This window comes from Silene latifolia, chromosome 4 (assembly GCF_048544455.1).
Source record: "Silene latifolia isolate original U9 population chromosome 4, ASM4854445v1, whole genome shotgun sequence".
NCBI lineage: Eukaryota > Viridiplantae > Streptophyta > Magnoliopsida > Caryophyllales > Caryophyllaceae > Silene > Silene latifolia.
In genome coordinates, this window is record NC_133529.1 from 110,888,497 (window position 1) to 110,910,982 (window position 22,486).

Genomic DNA, 22,486 nt, shown 5'->3' on the forward strand with positions numbered 1-22,486 from the left:
AGGACTACGGCATGATTTACGGGTCCGTGTGGGACCGAGGAGATGGTGTGGCCGGAGGCGGCATGAGGGCGGATTCGGCCGAGGCGCGAAGGTTGATCGGTGGAACCGTCGCCGGAAGGCCGTTGCGGTGCGGGTTTGGTACCCGTTCCTACGTTCGAGATTACTTTGCGGGGAAGACCCCAAGATCGGTGGTGATCGATGGGAGGAGACGGCTCCTCCTCCTTGTACAGTGCGGAGGGCTCGTCGTGGCTTTGGTGGTTCTTGTCTTCGATTTACCTCGGAGACAAGGGTGAGAGGTTGTCGACGAAGCTTCTCCCCTTTCTTTCGACCGAGCTCCCTAGGGCGTTGGACCGGGTCATGCTGGTTTTGCGGTCCTCATCCGCTTCATGAGGGCCATGGTTCGTCGGGAGTTGATGGAGAAGGGGACTTCTCCCGGCGCCGTCGGACACAGGCTCTTGTTGGAGGTATGAACCTTCCTTTAGACCAAAGTAAATTCCTTTCTTTTATCAAAGATCGAAAGATCGTCATTGACTATTCTGCATTTTACGGGCGTGGGTGTACTCTTACTTTCCTAGGACCTCGCGCCCAAGAGGACGGAGCGTTGGAGAGGGCCTACCCCGTGGTAAGGGATTGGGTCATGTGCCGGACGAAGAGCAAGCGTTCTTCTCACAATGTCTACCGGCGGGATGTGAACGCTCTTCACCGAGCGTGAGTATCCTATTTGTATGCACTTATTCTTCTCATACTTTGTTTTTAATTGATCATAGGAATGACCTTTACCTTCATATTGTCGTAGTGGGTGCCGGACACTGGGCGGAGTACGCTGGAGCGCCTCCCTTCGTCGCCGAGGTCCTTCGACCTAGGAGCTCGAGTCGGCCGCTCGTTGTGGACGTCGATGGGTCTGTGTGGTATCCGGGCAAGCGGTTAGCTCGTCGGTGCTTTCGGGGCGCGTTGACGGTTCCGTCGATCCTCCCAGACGATGTTTAGGAGCCTTCGAGGCCGAGAGGGAGGCGGACTTGGGCGGTGCTAGTGGCGACGACCTTCTTCTCCCTGACGAGGATTACTCGGCGTTCCTTTACGGGAGGTTGGCGTATTGGCCGGTAGTGGTGAGCATCTTTTGTTTTCTTGTTGGATTTTGATTTTCGAGAATTGCGACGAAAGATCATCGATTAACGAGGGCCATTTGTCTTTGCAGGAGGTTGAGGCGGCGGGCATCGAGCCCCCAGAGTACCCCGAGACCCTTGAGTACACTGACGCTACTGGGAGGACGACGATCTCCGAGCTGCGTGACTTTGACGTGGCTGTGACGGATCTTTGGCCTAAATGATCGGCAAGATCGATTCGGAGGGTGAGTTCCCATTTTGCATAGTTTTCGTGTAAGAACACATTTGATTGAACTTGTTCAGTTTACTGAGAATTCTTTTGAAATGCAGGTCGCGCCATCTCGGTTTGTGGCACTATGGAGGGTGGCCAACCGGCTGCGAGCTACCGCCATCGAGGCACTCATCGGTGGTCGGGGTCGTCAGGTATGAACCTCACTTGTTTTTCCTTGATCTTTGGTTTTTCAGTTTTGTTTGAATTGATTGACATGAGCCAGTTTCTTGTTGTCCACAGGCCGGTCGTGAGTGGAGCGAGAGTTTACCTGGGTCTCGGGAGGAGACGGCTCGTTTGTCGAGGGAGCTCGAGTTTCGGGACGCCGAGATTGCCGCTCTTATGGCGAGGGTTGCGAGCCGGGAGGGTGCCCGGCAGTAGCTTTTGTGTACATTTGGACATCTGTTTTTGAAACATTTTGGACTTTTTTGGGCGCAAGCCCCCAGTTTATTCTGGATTTGGATTTGTTTGGGCGGAGCCCCGATTGTACATTTGGACTTGTTTGGGCGAAGCCTCCCGGTTTGCTTGTATATTTGCTTTTTTGTTGTATACACGACGGCCCGAGTGCCTTTTCTTTCGGGTGGTGTTGTTTGTACTGTGGGTTAGCTTTTGAATAGGTTTGGTAGACAACGGTCTATGCCGTCATGTCAGGAATTTACATAGAAAATCACGTAACACATACATTTTTATATACACATAGGGCCTTTAATTAGTGCAAAATGAGACTCGAAAGGACGTGAAAATGCAAAAATTTTGTCGGAAATGACCGGACGGTAGGGAGGGTTACCCCCGAAAAAAAAGAAAAAGAGAAATCTATAAGTTAGAAAATGGAAAAAATAGAAATTAAGAAAATGAAATGACTAAGTAAATGTTGAAATAAAAAAAGAATTAAAATAAAAACTAAATATAAAAGTGTGAGAAAAAATGGCGGAAAATGTCGATGTCGCCTCGAAATGCGCGTTCGCGGATTAAGGAAACCTGAAGCATGGTAAATTTCTCGGATTTACCAAAATAAAATCCCGTAGGAATAGGAAATTATTCGTTTATAGAATTAGGAAAGATCCAAACGCGGAAATCACAGTGAAGTGAGGTGGGGAAGAGGCGCAGCATGAGTCGCGTCCCTTTGAAGAGGCGCCAGTGCCGCGCCTGTTCCCAAGCAGTGTCGGTTCGACGGATTTTTGGAAACAAAGAATTAGTATAAATAGAAGCGTCGACGAAGCTTTAAATCATATAATTCTTCCGTCTCTTCTTCGTCGATTCACACATAAAAACTCCCAATAAATTTTCAAGAGAAAATTATCATCATGAATACTTTGGAGATTCGCTTAAAGGAATGGACTAATGAGTTTTCAAACATTGAGAAACATGATATGGGTGCTTATAACCTTGGGTCTTTATTGAGTTTGAAACTCATTAAGGTTGTAAAACCGTTCTTGGATGCTTGCCTTGATTATTGGGACCCAAATTATCATGTTTTTGCGTTCCCGGGAGGTGATATTTGTCCTTTTAGGAGGAAATTGTTGCTATTGGCGGGTGGGACCCCGAACATTTACCTGCCATCCCTTCTACTGCTCAAGGGTATAAGAGCAAGTTTAGAGATTTGCTTGGACTTACCAGACTTGAGGTGGATCGCTTAGTTACCCCGAAAGGCGTGAGAATGTTAGACTTTATAGACCGATTCATCAACAGGCCGACCCTCTGTCTCTTATGTTGCTAGGAGGAGAGCATTTGGCTTCGTTTGCTTCATGTTTATGTCTTTCGGGGACATGTTGATGAAGAAGCTGCGAGGTGATCCCCGTCTATTGGGTCTTATTGAGCAAATGGAGCAGCAGAGCCCGACTTGTCTATGCTTAGGGAGATTATCTTGGGCTTGGACAATAGGAAATCCAACCGCGATCTTCCATTTTTGGGGAGTCCCGTTATCCTACAGGTAAAAGACACCCTTCTTTCTTTTTTTTTTTTTTTTTTTTTTTTTTTTTTTTTTTTTTTTTTTTTTTTTTTTTTTTTTTTTTTTTTGCGGGTGTCTAATACCTGTTTTTTGGTAGGTTTGGCTTATGGAACGGCTCCGATTGCTCGAGCCCCCAGTTCATGCACTTTCCTATCATGCCCGTATGATTTCGATGAGGACACGGCTGTACATGGTGGACTTCACCCGGTCCTGCGACTATTGGAAGAACAAGTCAAGAATGATGATGGCCCCCGATCCGGTGGGTCGTTCCGTGGTGGCACCTCAAGTCTGTCACCGGAGTGTCTTCTTTGGATCCTACTAGGTCCGTGCGCATTCTTGGATTGGAGTTTATGGTATACATCTTTCCGAGAGATTGATGAGGCAAGTCGGGTTGAAGCGAGATGATCCCTAGGCTTGACACCGTTCATGATCGCTATGGCGCTTACTACAGAGAGCCGAAGAGAGTGGGCTATGAAGTGGGCCCAAAGAAACATGTGGTTCTTGAACTTCTCCTCCAATGCCTTGTGGGTGTCGGACTCTTATCTGAGGTGGAGGAAGGCTGCAGCCGGAAGAGCGCGAAAGATCGAGGAAACGCGAGCCCGTTGACTACAAGGTGCGCGAGGGAGAGAAAGAGAAGGAGAAGCATCTCGATGAAGGAGAAGAAGAAGCCGGGTTCCAAGTCATTCATCCTTCGAAGAAATCGAAGACTACTCCTGTCGCAGAGATGGTGGTTGGCAAGAATGGAAGAGTCAGGCCTCGAGAAAGACCGTTGGTGATTAGGTCTGAAGTGGTGCAAGAGCGCCCGGCTCGAGGTCGTGACAAGAACGACAAGGGCAAGGGAAAGATGGAGGAATAGCCCAAGTCTTATTTATTATTTGATTATTATTATTATTGTTGTAATAAGAAAGGAGGGATTTTTAGAATCCTAGCCTAGTCTATTTTTATTATTTGCCGTATTATTATTATTAGAAATTGAATGAAGTAAAAAGGTTAAGTGGTTATGAAACCGTTGTGATTTTCTTTAATTATTCTTGTCGAATTTCAAATGCAATGCAAATGTCCTTCTATTTACATTTTAAATATAATGGTGGGTTGAATCCCGTGAAGGATTGCCTACGTATTCACTTAAAAAAAGCGAAATCAAACCCTTGCGCGTAGTTCGAGTAAATGTAAAAGAATGATTGTTCGAAGCAAGAGCTTGTAATGAACATAGAAAATAAGCATGAGCTTTTGCTTACTCGGGAGGTGCGAATTTAGTTTGTTTGATGATATGAGGATGACAAGTTTGCCAAGATGCAAGAGCATAGTGACATTCAAATGGGCCAGGGGCCGTTTATTTAGTGCCACAAGAGCGACACGTAGGTTTACGCGAGGCGCGTTTTTGTTCCTATTCTAGGCATAGTATCGTTTCAGTTGGTCGAGATTTGTGGGGTTTGAGAACTCATTCCCGTCTAGGTCTGTGATTCTAACCGCACCCCCTGGGAGTATTGATTTGACTAGATATGGACCGGCCCAGATTAGGTTTGAATTTTCCCCTTGGGTCGGGTAAAAGAGCTCGACCGATTTGAGAACTAAATCCCCTTCTTTGATGTTTCTTGGCCTAACCCTTTTGTTGAAAGCTCGTTTGATACGTGCTTGATATGTTTGGACATTATGTAAGGCACGTAGCCTACGTTCATCCAGGAGGATGAGTTCTTCGTATCTATCCCTTTTCCAATCGGCTTCCGGGATTTGACTTTCTAGCAGAATACGCAAGGATGGTATTTCTAGCTCGACTGGTTGTACGGCTTCCATGCCGTAAGTCAAATAGAAAGGAGTAGCCCCAGTGGGCGTCCTAACTGATGTACGATACCCCCACAAAGCGAAGGGTATTTTGCTTGGCCAATCTCTATAATTGTCAGTCATTTTCTTGAGGATCGTGACGACATTTTTGTTAGCCGCTTCTACCGCGCCGTTAGTCTGTGGTCGATAGGGCGAGGAGTGATGATGCTTAATCTTGTATTTGGCTAGCAATTGCTCTGCTTCGGCTTGAAAGTGGGACCCATTATCACTAATGATCTCATGTGGGCAACCATATCGGCAGATGATGTTGTTTTGTATGAATTTTGCCACATTTTTAGCCGTGAGAGCGGTGTAGGAAGCCGCTTCTACCCATTTGGTGAAGTAGTCAATTGCTACTAGGATAAAACAGTGACCTCCTGTTCCGGCTGGGGTTATTTTCCCAATTATGTCAATTCCCCATGCGGAGAATGGCCAAGGAGATGTCATTGTGTATAGTAACGAAGGAGGGACATGTTGTACATTCCCGAAGATTTGGCAATTGTGGCAATGTCTCACATATTTGATGCAATCGGATTCCATTGTGGTCCAATAGTACCCTAGACGTGTGATTTTCTTTGCCATCATAGGTCCACTCATGTGAGGACCGCATTCCCCGTCGTGGACTTCTTCCATCACCTTTCGTGCCTGTGAATGATCAAGGCAACGTAGGACTACACCAAGAGGTGTTCTTTTGTATAATTCTCCTTGCATGAGAACGTATTGTGAAGACAATAGGCGTATAGCTCGTTGTCCCCTCTTGTCCATATCTGGTGGATAGGTACCATTAAGCTTGAAGTTCAGGATTGCTTGGAACCAGGGTTCCTGTGCGATTTCTTCTTCATCGGTAATTTGATGGACATAAGCCGGCTCCGACCGTCGTTCGATACACAAAGGCATTTCCATCATGTAATCTGGCATGTTTATCAAAGATGCAAGTTTCGCAAGAGCGTCTGCAAATTGATTTTCTTCTCGAGGTAGGTGTAAGTAGGTTACGTGATCAAAGAATTGAGCGACTTGGTCTATCCTAGCCCGATAGGGTGCTAGGCTTTCACTTCGGATTTTCCAGGATCCCGTAACTTGGTTGATGATCGGTGATGAATCTCCATGCACTCGGAGGTTTTTGATGCCTAAGCTTATTGCTGCTTGTAGTCCAATTAGACAAGCCTCATACTCTGCGGCGTTGTTTGTCACCTCGAAGTCGAGTTTGTGACGATCGGTGTATGCTCACCTTCGGGAGAAATGAGCAACACTCCTATCCCAAATCCTCTTAGGTTTGATGCTCCCATCAAGTATAGATCCCAGGAGTCTACATCTGTTTGAAGTATATCCTCGTCGGGGAATGACCAAGTATCTATAGTTTGTGCGTCGTTGATGGGATTTTCTGCGAAGAATTCGGCGACGGCGCGACCCTTTATAACTTTCAGTGGCACATATTTGAGGTCAAATTCCGAGAGCATCATGGTCCATCTTGCCAGACGTCCGTTGAGAACGGGTTTCTCGAAGAGGTATTTGACTGGATCCATTTTGGAGAATATCTTGACAGAGTAGCTAAGCATGTAGTGACGTAGCTTCTTCGTTGCCCACACAAGAGCGAGGCATGTCTTTTCGAGTTGTGAGTATTTGCACTCGTATTCCAAGAACTTCTTACTTAGATAGTAAATAGCTCTTTCTTCACTTCCTATGGTTTGAGCTAGCATGGCACCCATGGCGGTTTCGGTTACCGTGAGATACAAACCAAGAGGTTGATCTTGTTGTGGTGGCATGAGCACTGGTGGTTTAGCCAATATTTCCTTGATTCGGTCGAACGCCTTTTGACAATCATCATCCCACATGGTGTGGTCTGTTTTCTTGAGTTTCTTGAAGATAGGCTCGCAAATCATCGTAAGTTTCGATATGAATCGACTTATGTATTGAACTTTTCCCAGGAATCCTCTGACTTCTTTTTCTGTTTGAGGTTGTGGCATTTCAATCAGAGCTTTGATTTTGGAAGGATCTATTTCTATACCTCGTTGGCTAACGACGTATCCTAGGAGTTTGCCAGATGTTACCCCAAATGTGCATTTCTGAGGATTGAGTCTCATGTTGTACTTCCGTAGCCTTGCGAAGAACTTGCGAAGGTTCGCAATATGTCCCTCTCTCTCCTTGGATTTGACGATCATGTCATCTACATATACCTCTACTTCTTTGTGCATCATGTCATGTAGGAGTGTAGTTGCGGTGCGTTGGTATGTAGCTCCGGCGTTGATCAATCCGAACGGCATTCTTTGTATAGCAATAGGTTCCCCATTGGGTGACGAACGCGGTCTTATGCATGTCTTCCATGGCCATTTTGATTTGGTTATAACCCGCATATCCATCCATGAAGGATAGTAATGCGTGGTCTGCGGTATTGTCCACTAATATGTCGATGTGAGGCGGAGGAAGTCATCTTTTGGACTCGCTTTGTTCAAATCCCTAAAGTCAACACAAACTCGGATTCTCCCATCCTTTTTGGGTACGGGTACTATGTTAGCTACCCAGTCAGAATACTCGGAAACTTTGATGAACCCGGCTTTGAATTGTTTGTCAACTTCTTCCTTAATCTTTAGAGCCCACTCTGTTCTCATTCGTCGGAGCTTCTGTTTCACAGGTTTGAAACCTGGCTTAATCGGAATTCTATGTTCGGCAATATCCCTGTCGATCCCTGGCATGTCTTTGTAGGACCAAGCGAAGACGTCTTTGAATTCATTTAGGAGGTCTATGAGGTCGGCCCGTTCGGTAGAGCTCAAGGTAGTCCCTATCCTAAGTTCTTTGGGTTCTAGTTCGGTTCCTACATTGATGGGTTCGGTGTCCTCAATTACTGGTCCCCCTTCCCCTTCCTGTAGTATTTCTTTGGCTACGTAGGGAGGTATTTCGGTCAAGTCTGGGTCTTGGTCATCCTCAGTATCATCATAAACAGAATTGCACTCAAGATAACGCGAAGAGTAAGCAGAACCTGATTTATTCATATTAAGATTCGAGTAAAGTTGAAACAAAGAAGCCAACTGATCCATGGTCAGTGGTGGTAAAGGGATAATTGGGGCATTTCCCGAACTCGTGGCTACTTGAAAATAAGCTAGGAGAAACGAAGGGAGTGGGGATGACGACGGGAGTAGACTCTCTAATGACTTCTCTAGACTCGACTCGACCGACTCCGACTCGATTCGATTCGAACTCGTCGTCTTCTGGTTCTTCTTTGAACATCTCTCCTTCTCAAGTGGTGAGCTTGAAGAGTCTTCCTTGATTGTTGGTCCATTTGATTGATTTTCTCCATCCTTTCACGCTTTGCTTTGTGTCGATTTCGTGATCAATGCGGTGGGGTTGAAGCGATCGTCTTGAAGTATCGTAGTAATGATCTCATCCTGCGCGGCCTTAACAAATCGGTCCTCTCCAAACAAAAGGCTAACAGCTTGCTCGTCTAAGCAAGGTGCTTGACGGGTTTTGACGGTAGGAACCGTTTCTGGAGGGATGAAGTAGCAATCGTGAAAGATCTCGATTCCGGCTAACTTCCTCTCGAGGTAATGCCAAGGTTCGGGAAATCCATGAAAGAGTTCCGAACTTCCTTCTTGAACGAAGTATCCATTCAAGGTAGGGAGATATGGCCTCATTTGGACTCCTACATACTTGCGATTTTGGACTTGGGCAAGCATTTCGAGAACTTCTTACGTTGTGGGTTTGTACCTAGTCCAAGTGGTATTCTCGATGAGTTGCCTTTCTTGTATGGCGCGAAGGTGTTCTTCCGAATCGGGTTCAAAGGCATTCCGGGAAGTATCCCGATTTTTGAGTATGTGGTTGACCACCAAGTTAGAGTAGGGATTATAGTATAAGGGTGCCAACTCACTTTCTATGACATTTACACTTTGGAAGCCCCCAAGTTCGTATATGGGATCCGCAAGGACTTGATTATTTAATTGCTTCTCGATTATGGCCTTGATGGGTGACGAAGTGATCGTCACAACTTTGCCATTTAGTGGGATCTTAATCTTTTGATGAAGGGTGGATGTTACTGCTTTGGAAGCATGAATCCAAGGCCTTCCCAGAAGTATGTTGAATGAAGCTTCGATGTCCACTACTTGGAAGTTAACCTTTCGTTCGATTGGTCCCGTTGCTATGGTTAGGTTAGCAAGTCCTACCACTTTTCGTCGTGTACCGTCATATGCACGTACACCTTGATTTGTAGGGGTCCAGTCCGACTCTTTCATGCCTAGTTTGTATGCCGTTTTGAGGGGTATGACGTTGACCGCGGAGCCATCATCTACCAAGGTCATTGGCACATTTTTCTTTAGACAGATGATAGTGATGTATAGAGCAAGGTTGTGACTGGCGCCGAAAGGTGGCAAGTCTTCGTCTGAGAAAGTAATAGGATTACTTAGCTTGGGGGATTCTTGGAAGACCAAGTTGACTACATCTTCAGGAGTAGAGTTATGTGCTACATTTAATTTGGCCAAAGCTTGCAGTAAAGCTTGGCGGTGTGGAAAGGAGCTTGCCACTAGTTGCCAGACTGAAAGATCAGCCTTGGTTCTTTGTAATTGCTTGAGCAAATGATCAGTGGGGTCATCTTCGTTGTCATTTGGTGTGATGACGTTGGTTGGACCGTTTTGAGTAGTGCTTTGGTATGGACGACCCGAGCGAGTTAGGTGATCCACATCTTGGTCTTCACCATTTTGGACTATTTCTTTGACTAAGGAGTTTTCGATGAGATACTCGTCCTCGTCGTCATCGGCCCAAACCCCATTAACTGCAGCTAGTTCCCTCATTCTCATGATATCGCTTTCTAGTCGTATGATTTGATCGACTAGTTTATCGACCGCGGTGACTACTTCTTGCATAGTGGTATTTGGAGAGAAGATCAATGGTACGCGTTCTTTAGGTGTTGCATTGGGATTGCGTAAGACTATTACCATGTTTTCTAGTTCCCACACTTGCCTATCTACACTCCTTGCCCATGCGATGAAGTCGGAGATTGCAGGGGAGATAGTGGAGTAAAGCTTTTCTTTCTCAATTGCATGGATTTCGTTTTCGGTGGGAGAGATGAGGTGTGAGCAATCTAAGGTAGATTCGTCACTTGTAATCACTAGAACTCCAAGAGGATTCTCAGTGTTGTTGGGCTTACCTCCTGGTGGGATTGGAAGTCGACCATCTTCAATCATATCTTGAAGCACGTGTTTCAGCTTGTAGCATTTTTCTGTGTCGTGCCCTTTGCCCCTATGGTATTCACAGTAGGAATTTTCATCCCAAAACTTGGACTTCCTTTCGGGTTCGGGAGTAGGTCCAAAGGGTTGGAGTTTGCCTTGCTTCATTAGCCTTTTTAGAGCATTGGAGTATGTATCCCCAAGGTTTGTGAACTTCCTTGGTGGGCTAGTTTTCTTGGAAGGCTCGAGAAGGTTAACTTCGTCGGTCTTGCTAGTAGAGCCGTATGAACGACTTGTGGACCCTTGATATCCTCGGCCTACCGTTTTGGACAGGAGTCCTTTGCGGATGTCATCTTCAATTCGTGTCCCTAACACGGTTAAGTCTTTGAAAGTCTTGATATTTTGATATCTCAAATGGTTGGCATATATGGGCTTGAGATTGTCCACGAACTTCTTCACAAGAGTGGCCTCATCCGGGCGTTCAACTAGTTGAGTACTAGTCTTCCTCCACCTACTTAGGAAGTCGGTGAATCCTTCCTTGTCATTTTGGGTAAGAACCTCTAGAGTACGCATATTGACTTGGATTTCGGCATTATCCGCATATTGCTTTGAGAACTCGATTGCGGCATCTTCCCAAGTAGCGACCTTCTTGTTATCTAAAGTGTAGAACCATTGCTTCGGGATGGTGTCAAGAGATGGAGGAAAGATCCTTAAGAACATCTCGGGTTTGATGCCTTTGATAGACATGTAATCCTTGAAAGCTCGGATGTGGTTTAAAGGGTTCTCGTGCCCCTTGAACTTAGGGATATCCATCATGCTAAAGTTAGTTGGCAACTTGGAATTGACGGCTTCATACTTGCGATTGTTTTCCCTATAAATGTCATCCCCCTTAAGGTACATTAATTGTTCCTCTAGGTATTGGAGCCTTTTCTCAGCTGCAGTCGTCCCTATGATAGGATTCTCGTCTCTAGACTCGTCATCGGAAAAGCGTAGTACTTCACTTTTGAGGGGAGGCAACCTTCCCTCTACATCAAAGATACGGCCTTCGATGAGCTCAAGGCGGTCATAGGTTTGGTTTTGGGTAATTTGCATTTGGGCTATCGCGACTAGGATTCGATCATTACTTTCTTGAATTTCTTTGGAGGTTCGTATCATCACTTGACCAGGCATCTTGGAAACTGGATAAGAGATCGGCGACGAATCAAAACACGATCGACCATTCCATCACACTTGCTAAAAGAGGAAAAGACTTGACTCGTGAAGTGGGTGTGTGCCACTTGTGTTGAGTGAGTTTTGAAGAAAGACAAGGTCTTTGAAAATGTGTGTCCTAGCCAACTGTAGTGTAGTTGTAGGAGTGGACTCGAGGTGAGGTTTGAAATGGGCTTGTGGCCCGAATTTTGACACGACAAACGGACAGAGTTTTGACCGGATTTTGTGCTAATTAAAGGCCCTATTTCGAAATTCTTGATTGAAATTGGGTTTTGATTTTTGAAAATTCGTCAAGATTTGTTTTGAAATGGTGATCATGTAAGGTTTACATATTTATACAAGCATTATAACGGGATGCTGAGTGCATTTAGAAGGGTTTTGGTTTAAAGGGTGGGTTGCCATACCGAACCATCAAACCCGAAGTCTGTGGAGAGGCTCGTGCCAAACAAGAGTAAGGCCGATTCCTAGTCCATTTCCTCAAGTAGTGAAGGCCCTTGATACAAACAAGAGTAAGCATCATGGTATGGATGACGTCAATCGCTATCCATCTTTAGGCCCAAATAAGAATTAGGACCGTTTAGACGGGACGATTGGTCGAATGGGTTGGGTTGGGCCTAGGAAGGCCGATTTAAACGGTCTAGGAAGACCGAGTTATGAAAACCGACAATTGTCTTGTACAAACTTATTCCCTAACCTTGTTCAAGTTTCACCCTTAGCTACACGTAAGTGTATTTCCCATGGAGTCGCCAAAGCGTGGACAGCGGGCCGCCCACGGGGGCGCTTGGTGAAGGGGCTCGAAAACAAGCGTTTGCATTTTGTATGGAGTCGCCACCAATTTTTATGGGAAATTGGAACCGTTCGAATACCTCGCATCATGTCAAGACACAAAGTAGTGACATGAACACTAAGCAATCGTTACCCTTAGCATTCTATGTCTAGAATGACTCTCGTGGATGCCAATGAACACGGGTGCTCACGGAGATCTGGAGTAAGGGGTGAGGGTACGTATTAGGAAGCTCTTTTGATCGAACACCTAATCCCGCCCGCCTCGATAGCGGCCTCTACTAATGATTAGGGAAGTCATTTATACTCGATATATCGTCGGCTATATGCATGCAATGCAACATCCATAGATTAATCCTAGCATGTGAAAATTAACTAAGTCGGTTGACATGTAATTAGCAAACAATTGGGTCGAAGTTGAGATTTAAGGTTCATTTACATGTGAAGCATACAAATGATACAAAATACAATAATAATAAATATAAATTACAATAATTACATTGGAATGGGCGATTTATATCGAAAATACCTTTAAAACGGATAATTTGAGGAAAGAAATAAGAATAAAACACGAATAGATCAGAAGGTGATAATACAGATATTAGTTGATTAATACGTAGCTAATTAAACTACGTCAAGGCAGAAAAGGAGTTCAGGGACAGAATTCACCCTGGAACAGCGCAAAGAACTTTGCGCCCTTTGGAAGAGCGCGGCGATTCTTGCGTCATTCAAGGGTGAGTTCAGGTGTGAAGTTTGAAGCGCAAACCGTTAATGTTATTTGTTAATTTTAAGGATTGATTACGATATTAGACTCGGATGAAAGTGATTAATGAATTATTTACATATGATTGAGGTCATAAAACAGTAAAACATGGATGAGACGGAAATAAACGGATTAATTATGTGAAGGGTCGATGTTAATGAATGATTAATTAAACTAACTAACTAAACGAATTAGACTAAACATGATGAATGACGACGGATTAATGAACAAACAGGTGAAAATATACCAACGATGAATCCTTAAACTCAACATGAACTAATTGAATCCCTAAAACTCGAATTGAATTTAATGACGAAAACCCGCAAATATTGATTATTAGGGATTTGAGTCGGATTTATGACGATTTAAACATGTTAATGATGATGGTTAATATACATATGAATTATTAAACTATCATGATGAAGAATTAATGATTTAACAAAACAAAAGAAATAAATTTGATACGAATTACGAGAGGACGGAGGAAGAAGAAAAGAAAGGAAGCTGCGGCGGCCTCACGAAGAGGCGCAGCAGAAGCTGCGCTCCTTCAAGAAGAGGCGCAGCAATTGCTGCGTCTTTTCTCGACGTCTCATCTCTCGGAAATCCGTAAAAACGAGTTTGAAAGACGGTTTTAGAAATCGGTTTTAATGAGGTACTTTCGGCATAAACCTTACAATTGTTATACAATAATTAAAAATACAATAAATAAAAGAGAGATTAATACACCCTCAGACTTACATGTTGACGGAACGAGATGAACTAAGAAGATCGATTAGTGATGCTCGACGCGAATGCAAGGAAAGAGTGCCCTCGAAAGAGGAAAACGATTTAACAAGTTGATTAATTAGATTGATTGAGTGTAGTGGTCAAATTGGTCGGTCATGCAACGAGAGGAGGTGGTACCGGAAGATCCGAGCTTACGTGGTCGGAAGTCCAAGCACGTAGGCGCCAATTAGTAAGAACAAAGTCTAGAATGCAAAGGGAGAAGAGAAGGGCGGACACTCGCGTGAGAAATATGAGGAACGAAAGCTCCTATTTATACTAATCACACGGAGGAATAGGGTTTCGGAGACTCTTTGGAAGTGAATCTCGGAAAGATATAAAAAGATACGTAAATCATGCAAAGAAGGGCACGGGAAAGGCGCAGCAGCCATCTGCGTCTCTTGGAAGAGGCGCAAAGACTGCTGCGTCTATTCCCAGGAGGTTTCCTCCTGCTTAAGAAAGATTTCCGTGTTTAAGTTATGGTAGGACGGAATTAATTCGATTATCTTTAATATCTTATGTAAATATTACGGGATATTATTTGCCAAAAGATAAAATTTGAGAAATATGGAATAGAAATATCCGGAACATTCCAGAACATTCGCTTGGATTTAATGATTATCGAGAAAATGGGGACGGTTTTTGACCCGGACTCCAAATGTACTCTAATTACTGCCAAAACGACCGTAACGGCACGTAGATAACAACTAAGAGGTAGACATTAATGTTTGAGCAATCACTTGACGATAATCTTACGAACTGTCACAAATCGTTCCGCGCATTAAACATGCGGCCCAATCATCACCGGGTGGTTTGCGGGAGGTGCAGAAATGAGGTATCTACAGCATGTATTTTCTCATATTTCATACCCACTCCTCTTATTAGTTTTTTCGCCTCATATGTCTTAACAGGTAGAACATTACCATCAGGAAGCAACTCCTTTATCAAGGCTAAAAAACTAGTGAAACACGTGTCACTCACCCCATTTGCCCCCTTGATATTATACAACTTCACCACAGCCGACATTTTTGTGAACTTACAACCAGGATAAAGGGTGCTTCAGACTCACACAACTTCTCATACATGTTGTTAAGGTCATCCCAATTACTAGTGTCATCACCTACATCTTCAAAAGCAATGGACTCATCATCATTCTCTTCATTATCTATAGACCCAACATTCAACTTCTCTACTTCCAACTCTTCCAACTCAAAAAACTCGGCAAACTCGGGATCATCGATTAGCCTTTCGTGTACCTCAACATCATCTTCTTGAGTTATTCTCTTCCTCTAATGATTCCCCATGAAAAATCCAAAGTGTATAGGATCGACTAAATCTCCACTTTTCTAGGTGTATTTTAACGTCCGGAAAAGCCATATAGCTAATATTACCACATCTTTCACAAGGACATGCAATACTAGAAGAACCTTTCAAATTGTTCGAAACGAATTCATAAAATTCAGCTAAACCATCCTTGTAGGTGCGGTCACTCATATTTGCATCAATCATCCAAGTTCGAGTCATTATTCTACATTCGTAATAATAGGCAACTAATTCAGAAAATACAATAATAGGCAAACAAATAAACGAAATTCAGGAAAGCAATTAAGCTAAATTATCAACAAATTAGATAATAACCCAAAAAATCCTATATCTAGTTATAAGCGTTGCTAAGAAACATATATATACCTGATTGATAATAAACACGCGCGATGAGGGAGAGAAGACGTGACAAAGGATGCGGAGATGAAGACAGAGAGACGATCGGGAGGAATGGAGGATGATATAGTAGCAGTATTAGCTTGTGTTTGTAGCGTATAGCAGAATAAAGCAATATGTTGTTCTTAAGATTTTCATAATATTAATAACAACGGTTATTGAGTCTACAACCGTTGTTAAAACGTATTAAAAACGGGTTCTAATATAACCGTTGTGATTACTTTTCACTAATTTGGCGCCAAACCATTAACAACGGTTAAAATTTAACCGTTGTTATTAGTTTTTTCATTAACAACGGTTGTTTAAGTATGACCCGTTGTTAAAACCAATAACAACGGTTAACAACACATAACCGTTGTAATTAAGTTTGGTAAAATTCGCGGAATAAATTCTACAACGTGTTTTGATGATTTTCGTGAATAAGCGTTGTTAAAGGGCCTTTGTGGTTGCCTGTATTTGTAGTAGTGTTTCCTCATTCGAGGTCCATGTGATAATTGCTTACGTGCATATATTAGATTGTATTCTTGTGTGGCTACTAACCATGCAGGTAAGTATTAGAAGCAGTACTTTATCAAGACCTTGCTTGTCACAACGAGCGAGTATTTCCCGACAGGTGTTTCGACACGCCTTCATTATATTTCCCCAAGCGAGAGTAAGCGGATAGACAATCTCTCTCAAGACATGGAAATAAAATCCCGATTATGTTCCCCAACGAGAGTTCACGACCGACAGTCACTTCCTCTCGAGACATGGAGATCACCATCGACCCTACATTCTTCTGAAGTTTGTTTGAAGACGACCCAAGCAGCTTCCCCAGCAGTTCCTGCCTATGTCCTGCTACCCTTGATATTTCTTGTTTCCCCGCGGAGTGCGACAAAGGTGTCGTTCTCCAGAAGTTCCCAAACCTGCGCCTCCTTCCTTAGGTTCGTAAACCCAAAGTTAGGATTCTTACCCCCTAGATTCTTAGATCCCAAAATGGCTTCCTTTAGGTTCATAAACCTTTAAGCTCCCACACCAACATCCTTAGGTTCATAAACCCATAAATCCTTTTGGAGTTCTCATACCTCAGAAAGCTTAAGCGCACGCGTTTAAAACAAGAATTAGTAACCCAGCAGTTCCTAAACTTAACCCTAGGATCCCAATTCCTTTAGGTTCACAAGCCTTTAAGTTCCCATACCAGCCGTCCTTTTAGTTTCATATACCCAGGTTCACACACTTAGCTTCTTTTAGGTTCCCAAACTCCCTAGAGTTCATACACTTTTCCCCTTAGGATCATATTCCTTAGGATCACCTTATACCTTCTAGGATCATATTCCTTAGGATCACCTTATACCTTCTAGGATCATATTCCTTTAGGATCACCTTCTACCCTTAGGATCATATTCTTTAGAATCACTTCTACCCTTAGGATCATATTCCTTTAGGATCACCTTTCCTTAGAGTTCCTACACCCAAACCTTGATTACCCCTTAAGTTGAACTTATATTTGGCCTCCTTTCCGTCGATGCTTTCCTTTAGGGCCCCACACCCTAGCACAAATCCTTACATAACTTTTAGGTCTCACCCTTAGCTCCTACGCTTACCCTTAGCTCCTATGCACCTCCAGAAGCATCTCGAGAAAGAAGTCTCAGGTATGGTCTCTTCTTATGGCTGGCGAGCTTCCTTACGTAGTCTAATGGACTTTAAACGACCCTCCCCGGAAGTCGACATACTCTAAAATGTTCCCGACGACAGGTCCTTGGCTCAGACCCCTTGAGCCGCCTCGCGTCGCCATAGTCGTCAGGTTGTAATCTTCGATTGACCTGATGGCTATACTTTGACTTTCGCCTTGTCCAAGCCTCAGTCAAAGTGGGGGCTCTGTAGACACCTCATTTCTGCACCCCTCGCAAACCACCCGGTGATGATTGGGCCGCATGTTTGGTACGCGGAACGATTTGTGACAGTTCGTAAGTTTATCGTCAAGTGATTGCTCAAACATTTATGTCTACCTCTTAATTGTCATCTAGGTGTCATTACGGTCGTTTTGATAGTAATTAGAGTACATTTGGAGTCCGGGTCAAAAAACCGTCTTCATTTCCTAAAAACCGTCAAATCCCGAGTCAAAAGAAATGTGCTTGTCTACTTAAGGTTATTATGTCATAAAATGTTGAGATTATATCTCATTTTGGGTCACATGTCACTTCATTAGGCTAAACTTAAAGTTTACATTACAAAATGTGCATTTCATTTAGTTAAAATGACAACTCGAGTTTTAGGCCCGTTTTACGAGGTCATAACGAGTTTTTTGGGTCAGGCCTATTTAACAGAAAGTTCTAGATCTTTCTTTTAGCTTTCCAACGCCACCGAAATTACCTTATTCCGAGTCTTGTAGAGAAAGTTATGCCTAAAATACGACAGGCTGTCAAACGCGTTTTCTACGCGCAGAGGAACCTACTCAGGAAAGGACGCAGCAGGTGCTACGCCTCTTCCAAGGGACGCAGTGCCTGCTGCGCCTTTTCCCAGGGTTTTCTTTTTGTCCAAGTTTCCGTGTTTAACCTAAGTCGGTTATTTCCGGATCTTTCCTTCCGTATCCTAGTCTTACCATAATTCCGTCGTGTGATTAGTATAAATAGGAGCCTTCGCTCCTCATATTTCTCACGCGAGTGTCCGCCCTTCTCTTCTCCCTTTGCATTCTAGACTTTGTTCTTACTTTTTGGCGTCTACGTGCTTGAACTTTCGACCACGTAAGCTCGGATCCTTCTGAGTACCAGCCTCCCCGTTTGCATGACCGACCAATTTGACCAACTACACAAAAATCAACTTAATTAATTAATCATTTTCCTCTTACGAGGGCACTTTCTTTGCGTTCGCGTCGAGCATCACTAATCGATATCTTAGTCCTTCTCGTTTCGTCAACATGTAAGTCTGAGGGTGTAATCTCTCTTTTATTTTGTTGTATTTTACTTATTGTATCATCAATTGTAAGGTTTATGTCGAAAATACCGCTAAAACCGATTTCTAAAACCATGCTTTAAAAACCACTTTTTACGGATTTCCAGTAGATAACCGTCGAGAAAGGACGCAAGAATCGCTGCGCCTCTTGAAGGAGCGCGAGCACTGCTGCGCCTCTTCGTGAGGCTGCCGCAGTTCCTGCTTCCTTTCTTCTTCGTTCGTCCTTTGTTATTCGTTCCAAAATTCTTTTGATTGTTTCGTTTGTTTGTCAATTCTTCATCATCATAACATATAGTTCACATGTATATTGTAATCATCATCATTAACATGTTTTAATCGTCACAAATCCGACTTAAATCCCTAATAATCCAATATTTGCGGGTTTTCGTCATTAAATTCAATTCCGGGTTGTAGAGATTCAATTCATCAATATTGGGTTTCTGGGATTCGTCTTTGATATAGATTTCATCTGTTTATTCACACGTTCGTCGTATATTCGTCATTAATCCATCATATCTAACTTAATTAATTTCATCAATTTGTTCGACTCATTAATATTTTTCACTTCTGTCATTATTCCATCTTGTAATTAATTCGTTCGATTCCGTCTCATTCATGTTTTACTATTTTCACGACCCATTCATATGTTAAATAACATGTTAATCACTTTCATCCGAGTAAATATCATCAATCGATCATTAAATTCACCAATTAACATTAACGGCTTGCAATTACGGCTTCACGGCCCGGGGACCGAAGCCAAGGAACAGGACGCGGCGTCTGCTGCGCTTTATTCAAAGGACGCAGCTCACTGCGCTGTTCTTGGTGAGTTTCGTCCTGAACTCCGTTTCTGCCTTGACATAGTTTAATTAGTTTACGTATTAATTCACTATTATCCGTAATATCACGCTAATTCCTGTTCGTTTATTTATTTCATTCTTTTATCTCTTTTTCTCAAATTATCCGTTTTAAAGGTATTTTCGACATAAATCACCTAATCCAATGTAATTAATGTAATTTTCATTATTGTAATTTATAATTATTGTATCGAGTACGAATAACTTCCCTAATCATTAGTAGAGGCCGCTATCGAGGCGGGCGGGATTAGGTGTTCGCTCAAAAGAGCTTCCTAATACGTACCCTCACCCCTTACTCCAGATATCTGTGAACACCCGTGTTCATTGGCATCCACGAGAGTCATTCTAGACATAGAATGCTAAGGGTAACGATTGCTTAGTGTTCATGTCTCTACTTTGTGTCTTGACATGACACGAGGTATTCGAACGGTTCCAATTTCCCATAAAAATTGGTGGCGACTCCTTACAAAAATGCAAACGCTTGTTTCCCAAGCGCCCCCGTGGCCCCCGCTGTCCACAGTTTCATGCCCTTGATTCGCCTACTGTGGAGCCCGCCACAGAGTGGATGTGCATATTTAGGAACATGGGTTATCGGTCGAAGGAGATGAGTGGGGCTTAGGTGTGAACGACTGCGGTCCCCCACTGGCGGTGTGGAATACTTGTTGCGATGGGTATTCTGGCAGGACTACACACTTATTGTTGTTGTAGTTATGATGGAGATTGAATGATTGTTGTATTGCTTTTGTTGTATTGTTTTATGTAAACAGTAACTGACCCCGGTTTAAATGTTTTGAAAACTGTGGTGATCTATTCGGGATGGTGAGAAGTTATTGAGCAGGTATGAGAGGATGCGCATGGGATAACTGGGTTGAGTTGCCACGAGATGTTTAGAAGTCTTCCGCTGTGTCTTAAACATTCTTTTACATTATTTGGATTAGCATTTTTTGGGAAACAGTTGTATTTACTTTATCAGTTTTTGTTTTGGACTTGTATCATTTTAAACATATTTATTAAAGTGATGTTTCTTTATTGTCTATTTGATATACATTGCCTCGGGTAACCGAGATGGTAACATTCCTATGCCTTAGGTGGTCCTGGTAAGGCACTTGGAGTATGAGGGTGTTACAAAGTGGTATCAGAGCAACGATTTTGGAACCTGTAATTAATGAACCCAATGAATCTAGGGAGTCAAATAAAATGAACCCAGGTAGGAGTTGTTATAAGTTAATCCAAAGACTTGAGAGACGTCCTAAAGTCGCGATCTCGCCCTACAACTTTGAACCGGTCACTATGGGGTGTGTCTTGGGGTCGCTATGTGTTTATTTATGTATGTTGCATATCTATATAGAAATGTGTGGTATGAATTGGTGGATGAATGCATGTGGAGGATGGGGACTGTTGTGGTGAAAGGTGATAAGTAACATGAGTATATGTGTTGATTGAATAACGGAATTACATGATGATTGTTTTCTAACATGGCTTATTAGAAACATGTGAAATAGGAAGCTGTTTGCTATATATATGCGTATGAATATCGAGTTATATATATAGTTGGTTGGAAAGTAGTTGAGTTGAGCATGCGGGTAGTATACGAGTCAGCATGACTCGATCGAGTAGGGGGCACTCGATCGAGTAGGTGAGGAACTAGATTAAGTGGGTGTGACTCGATCGAGTGGGGTGTATATCGTTTCTGGACAGTGTACTGTTTCTGAGCACTCGATCGAGTAAGTAGAGGGACTCGATCGAGTATGTGAGTGTAATACCACAGTTTTCCTAAGTCGGCTACTCGGCCGAATATGGCTTACTCGGCCGAGTAAGTGTGTCGTGTGTTTCTGGACAGCTTTCTGCCCAGGAATACTCGGCCGAGTATACTCTATACTCGACCGAGTATCCGGTCTGACGGGTGTTATTTCCGCGGTTTGATTAGAGACGGTTAGAGTTATAAATTAAGATTTATTGTTTCACTTGTTACGTTTGACAAAACCTAAAACATTCTACGTAACTCTAATCCTCTCTAATCTCTCCCAAGAGCGTTGATGGTTCGTGAGTCCTTGTTCCTTTCTCTCTTGCGTTGATTTCATTGGTAAGTCTCTAATGCTTTGTAATCAGTTAATAGGTTGTCTGTTAGGATTTTGCCTAATTATTGTTTTGGGTAATTTGGGGGTTTAGGGTTTGGTCATCATATGTGTGTTGATTGTGGATTATCGTTATTGTAGGTGAAGATGTAGTATTTGTTATGCATTTGTATGATTGATTGCAGCGTAGCAGATTGCGAAAAGGTAGGGTTTCCCTACTCAGTTCCTGTTTAATTGATTTGAGATTATGTTGTTTTGTGTACGATTGTTTGTCTGCTGATCATCGTTTGAGTGTTGGTGTGGTGTTGGTGTGCTCTTGGTCTGGTGATGGTGTTTGTTATGTGATGATTGTGGTGGAGTAACTTGCGGGAGTGGCTTCACACTCTAGTTCGCCCTCCGTGGAACCCGTCACGGTAGAGGATATGCACATTAAGGGACAGGGATATCGCTCGTTGATGAGCGAGACTTAGGTGGGGATTGGCTGCGGTCCCCCACTGGCGGCGAGGATTACCTGTTACGATGGGTAATCTGGCAGGGCTACGCACTTCGGTGTGTAATCGGTTACTGTGTGAGATCGGGAGACCGGAGGAGGAAGATGATCAGCTGGTTGCTTACTGTACCTGTCTTACTTTAATTATTCAGTAACTGACCCCGTTGTTGTTTTGCAAAATCTGTGGTGATCCATTCGGGGATGGTGAGCAGATTGTGACAGGTGATGCAGTTGTTTAGCTTTGGGGCAGTCATGGGGAGTCACCACGCAAGCTTAGCTTCCACTGTCAAGAGTTCTGGTTGTCTTTTATAGTTGTTGATTTATAACAGCACTTTGGTTTGGAACTTCTTTGAGACGATGTAAACATTACACTTTCATACTTTAATAAATGTGTTTTGGATTGTTGCTTTTGATATACTAACCTCGCGCAACCGAGATGGTAACAGCCTTTCATGCTAGGGTAGTCCTTGGTAAGGTACCTTGGTATGAAGGGGTGTTACAAAGTGGTATCAGAGCCGACGATTCCGGCACCTAAAACTAATGAACCCAATGAACTTAGGGAGTCTAAATAAAATGAACCCGGGGAGAGTTGTTTGGAGCTACCACA